The sequence below is a fragment of the Molossus molossus genome, unplaced genomic scaffold, assembly GCF_014108415.1.
Source record: "Molossus molossus isolate mMolMol1 unplaced genomic scaffold, mMolMol1.p scaffold_m16_p_17, whole genome shotgun sequence".
Taxonomy (NCBI): Eukaryota; Metazoa; Chordata; class Mammalia; order Chiroptera; family Molossidae; genus Molossus; species Molossus molossus.
In genome coordinates, this window is record NW_023425352.1 from 22,255,370 (window position 1) to 22,261,372 (window position 6,003).

Genomic DNA, 6,003 nt, shown 5'->3' on the forward strand with positions numbered 1-6,003 from the left:
TTTTTTTTTTTTTTTTTTGGCCATTTGAGTCATGTATGGTACCAATCAATAAAGAGACTTTTCGGTTTGAGTGTGTCTTGGTTTGTTGATGCCCAATAATGACTCAGCCCAAGATAGTGTTTCCCTCCTTCCTGCAGTTCTAGGACTAGTCATTGGGGAGGAGGTATGAATTGGACTTGTGGATTTCCTTTCATTTCCATCTCACATTTCTCTTCATTCTTTTGGTGAATGAATGCCCCTCCTCCCTCACAATTACCAGAAGATCGGCAAGGCTGCTCTCTTCTCTGCATAGGATGGGACAGTCACCACGTGTCTAATAAAGCTCTTTAAAAAAAAAATGGCGCCCTGGCCGGTTTGGTTCAGTGGTTAGAGCGTCGGCCTGTGGTCCTGAGAGACCCGGGTTCGGTTCCCGCTAAGGGCGCGTACCTCGGTTGCAGTTTGTCCCCGGCCCTGGTCGGTTGTGCGGGTGGCAGCCACTCGATGTGTTCCTTTTCACATCGATGTTTCTCTCTCTCTCTCTGTTCCTCTCTCTCCCTCCCACTCTACCTGAACAAAAAATGGAAGAATGTCCTCGGGTGAGGATAAAAAAAAAAAAAAAAAATGGCAAGACAGGGACACCCTAACTGGATTGGGAATGGGGTCTTAGCACCTACAAAGCCCCTACCCAGTTTCCCTCATTTTCATCCTGGGCAGGGGAACCTGAGGCCTCATACTATTTCCTCACTAAGATCTCTCTGGATCTGAAGTAAGGTCTCATGGACCTGTGCCTCTACCCTCACCTTCCAGCTGGCAGAAGAAACCAGAGGACAGCACTTCATGGCCCACCCTGCCCCCTCTCCAATTTATCAGTGACGTTGGCCCCCTGCCTTGCTGCCAGCCCAGCTCCTTCTCATTGCCCCAGTACCACAGGATCAAGCCTGCATTTGCACACACACAAACATAGCCCTCCTCTGCAGGCCTGACCTGACAAGGACATTTGCCAGTCAGTTGCTACCACCAACACACCTAAGTAACACCTACTTGCAGTTTGGTACTAGCTGTATATCTGACCTTTTTGCCTGAGTGTGTGCCATGATATGTATGTGACTGGTGAGGTGGGAGAGGGCTTAGATATGTGAATGTAAATGGAGCACATGCATGTGTGAATATGAATGTGGAATAGTAGATGCATTTGTTTATGGTATGTGTCTTGGAGGATTCATTCATTAATATTCATTGAGCTCTTTTCAGGTTCCAGGCCCAACTCTAGATGCTAGGGATTAGGTTCTGGAGAAGGCAGCACTGCTGAGTGTGAGCGAGAGACTACAAATACAGAAATGAGAATGTGTTGTTGAATTCATGGCTTAGTAGCATGATTGTGTTAGGTTTGGGGGCCACTGGGGCAGCAGTTGTGTAACTGGGTTGGGCATATGAAGGCTCACAGCGTGCGTGTGTGTGTGTGTCTGTGTGTGTGTGTGTGTGTGTGTGTGTGTGTTGGAGGGGGTGAGAGTCAAAGAAAGGTGAATTGCCAAGCTTGAACTCTGCCCTGCTTGGGGGATGAGAGTGTGTCAGAGAGACCAGGGGACCCACTTTTTGAACTCAGGAAACTTAGTGGCCAGCAACTTCCTCTGGAGCCAGAGATCTGGCTCCTCCCTGTTTGCCCTAGCAATCTCCCAGGGAAGGGCCCTGGGTCAGAAGGAATTGCTGGGGTAGGGGAAGGGAGAGTCCCTTCAAGGCCCTATTTCCAAGTAAGTACAAGTGAGGGCCCTGCCCCATTCCCAACATGATAACTGAAAACCTTGTTTTAACCCAGCCAAGCCCCACTGCAGAGGCACAGGCCCTGAAACCCCAGGCTCCCAGTTCAGCCTGGGCTCAGTTCCTTCCCCATGGTACCTATTCCAGCCAATTTCAGCCTGGCCTCTAGCCCCCTTTTTTAGCACTCCACAACCTCCAGCCCTTTTTTTTTTTTATCCTCACCTGAGGACATTTTTTAAATTTTGTTCAGATAGAGAGGGAGGGAGAGAGAGAGAGAGAAACATCGATGTGAAAGGGACACATCGAGTGGTTGCCACCCACACGACCCATCCAGGGCCGGGGACAAACTGCAACCGAGGTACGTGCCCTTAGTGGGAACCGAACCCGGGTCTCTTCAGACCGCAGGCCAACACTCTAACTGCTGAGCCAAACTGGCCAGGGCCCTCTAGCCCTTCTTAATATCCTTAGCCCAGCCAGCCTAGCCCAGTTCAATATGACCTCAAGACCCATCCCCTAAAGTGAAAAGTTCTAAACTACCCTCCCAAGTTCCCCTCACTCCTGCCCCGCTCTGTCCCTTTTTTCACAAAGTAGGGCCTTATTTTGGGGGTTGGCAGAAGTGAAAGTATAGGATTTAAGAGCTACAGCTTGGCCCTGGCTGGTTTGGCTCAGTGGTTAGAGCTTCAGCCTGTGGTCCAGAGAGGCCCAGGTTCGGTTCCGCTAAGGGCACGTACTTCAGTTGCAGTTTGTCCCTGGCCCTGGTTGGGTCATGCGGGTAGCAGCCACTCAATGTGTCCCTTTCACGTCGATGTTTCTCTCTCTCCCTCCCACTCTATCTGAACAAAAAGTGGAAAAATGTCCTCAGGTGAGCATAAATAAATAAATAGGAGTGCCCTTTAAAAAAAAAAAAAAAGAGCTACAGCCTGAATACTATGTAGCCAAAAACATGTAAAAAGTATGTTAGAGGTGGGTGTGTCAGATATTAATTAATGAAATGCTATACTGTTTAAAAAAAAGAGCACCTGGCCAGTGTGGCTCAGTGCTTGAGCATCAACGCTTGAGCATCGACCCATGCATCAAGAGATTGCTGGTTACAACCTGGATAAAGAAGGGACGGTAGGGTACTGAGGATGGCCCAGGCATGTTCTAGGCAAGGCTGAAAGGAAAGGAATGTATAAAAATAAGTTTTGAGTCAGTGGTCCCTACTCCCAAGCTGAATTTCAAAGATGTTTGTTTTGGCCCCTGCTGGTCCCAGCTTCTAGAGTGCTTACAACTACTATCTACCATGTGGTCACAGTCTCATTCTCTCAGGACCTACATATGAAACTCCTCCCCACCCCCACACTGCGGTCTTCAATGAAGCAGAACAGGAAATGGGTGGGAGACTACACACCCTGCAGTTCTTAACCTGAGGACTGGGGAAAGCAAAATGGGAATGGAAGCTGACCCACACTTCTAGGTTCCTACTTCAGCCTTGGGAAGGGGCCATTTCCCCACCAATGTTGGGATCCTTTTCCTGGAGTAGCCAAACCCTGGATTACTCCTCTTCCTGCTCTGCCACCAGGTCACCTCTCTAGAAGGAGAACCTGCAATTAGTCCCAGAGAGGGATGGGGGAGAAGAGTCTTTTCCCATTGCTCCCAAACAAATAAAGCTATCTGGAAGAGGTAGGCATAGTTTCTCTCTCTTTCCTTTAATGGATGTCAGGGTACACAGAATAAGATTAATCATAACCTTGGTTCATGACACATTCTTTTCATTGCTCCATGCACAGGACACATTTATTTACTTATACTACTATCATAAGAACTCTTCAACCTGAAAGCTAGGAATTAGGCAATAACTAAAATCTAACTGTGGTCCATCCCTATTCCATCCATTCCCAAGGTATCCATCATTCTATTTTCCTTCTTCTTTTATTTATTTTTTGTTCAGGTAGAGTGGGAGGGAGAGAGAGGAACATCGATGTGAAAGGGACACATCGAGTGGCTGCCACCCGCACGACCGACCAGGGCCAGGGACAAATTGCAACCGAGGTACGTGCCCTTAGTGGGAACCGAACCCGGGTCTCTCAGGACCGCAGGCCGACGCTCTAACCGCTGAGCCAAACCGGCCAGGGCTATTTTCCTTCTTTCTTAGTTTTTTTAATGTGCTCTAACTGGGTACAGAACCCACAACCTTAGTGTATCAGGATCATGCTCTAACCAACTGAGCTACCTGGCATTTATTTTAGCTACATGTACTCCTAAAAACTTACTTTTTATTTATTTTTTTTATCCTCACCCGAGGACATTTTTTTCCATTTTTTGTTCAGATAGAGTGGGAGGGAGAGAGAAGAAGAGAGGAGAGAGAGAGAAACATCGACATGAAAGGGATGCATCAAGTGGCTGCCACCCACGCGACCAACCAGAGCCAGGGACAAACTGCAACCGAGGTACATGCCCTTAGCGGGAACTGAACCCGGGTCTCTCTGGACCGCAGGCTGATGCTCTAACCGCTAAGCCAAACTGGTCAGGGCAAAAACTTACTTTTTAAATTTTAGTTATTTTTTTACCTTATAAAGGAATATGCCATATGTACTTTTTGATGGCTTATTATTTTTACTTATATTGTATTATTAAGATTCATATTGTTACATATTGCAGCAATTCATTCATTTTGAGGTCTGTGTAATATTTATTTGTGTGACTATACCATAGTTCTTCATTCTCCTGTCACTGAACATTTTTTTTTTTTTATATGCCCCTAGCGGGAACCAAACCCAGGAGTCTCTGCTGCAGGCCGACACTTCAACCACTGAGCCAAACCGGCCAGGGTCTTTTTTTTTCTTTATTGATTTTTAGAGAGAGAAAGGGAAAGGAAGAGGGGGGGGGGATGTCGATGAGAGAGATCATCGATTGGCCACCTCCTGTATGCCCCCACCAGGGATTTGGCCCACAACCTGGGCATGTCCCCTGCCCAGGAATCAAACTGGAGACCTCTTGGTGCATGAGTTGATGCTCAACCACTGAGCCACACCAGCCAGTCTAGATCTGGGTTTTTTAAGTTTTTAATTCATTGATTTAGGAGAGAGAGAGGAAGGGAAAGAAAGAAACATCAATTTGTTGTTCCACCTATTATTGCGTTTATTAGTTGCTTCTTGTACATACCCTGACTGGGGATCGAACTCATCACCTTGGTGCATCACATGGTGTACAGGATTAGAGAAGAAATACCATTTAGGAGGCCATGAAGTCCATGCAGCTAGTAACTTAGAAAATCAAACCAAAAAGATCATAACTGTTCATAAAATAAATTGTACAAGCCCTGCCTGTGTGGCTCAGTGGTTGAGCGTTGACCCATGCACCAAGAGGTCACTGGTTCGATTCCTGGTCAGGGCACATGCCCAGGTTGTGGACCAAATCCCCAGTGGGGGGGCATGCAGGCACCAGCCAGTCGATGTTCTCTCTCATAGATGTTTCTATGTCTCTCCCTCTCCCTTCCTCTCTCTCTAAAATAAATAAAGAAAAAAATGTTTTAAAATTATCTTTAAAAATAAATAAAAAATAAATTGTACAAGATTAGAGAATTAAATGTATGCCCTGGCCTGGTAGTTCAGTGGTTGGAGCATTGTCCTGATACTCTAAGGTTCCTGGTTTGATCCCTGGTCAGGGCACATACAAGAATCAACCAATGAATGTAGAAACAGGTGGAACAACAAACTGATATTTCTCTTTTCTCTCTCTAAAAATCAATAAATAAAACTTTTAAAAGAATTAAGTGTAAGCAAATAAAATTAGAAGAAAATAACATGAAATATTATTCACCAACTTTCTAGGAGTATGTGTAGGAAAGACAAACTCGAAAGTTTAAATACCATATTCTTTTTAAAAAAAAGTGAATTTCACCTCAATAAAAGAAGAAAAAAAAAAGATTAATCTGACTACATACAGACTAAATTTACAACTTCGATAAGAGTGTGTGTGAATAAAAAATAGCCCTGGTTGCCCTGGCCAGTTTGGCTCAGCGGTTGGAGCCTTGGCCTGAGGACCAGAGAGTCCTGGGTTTGGTTCCCGCTAGGGGCACGTACCACAAAAAAAAAAAAGAAAAAAGATTTCTACTGCCACTTTCCCCCTGAAAAAGGCAGGTGCATTGGGAGATACATTTGCAGGAAATATGAGTTATAATCTTTTTATGTAACTAATTCATGCAAAATAGGTTTGAAAAAGGAGGCTCTTCAATAGATAAATGGGTAAAGGACAATTTCAGAGGAGGAAGTACTAATAATAACATAA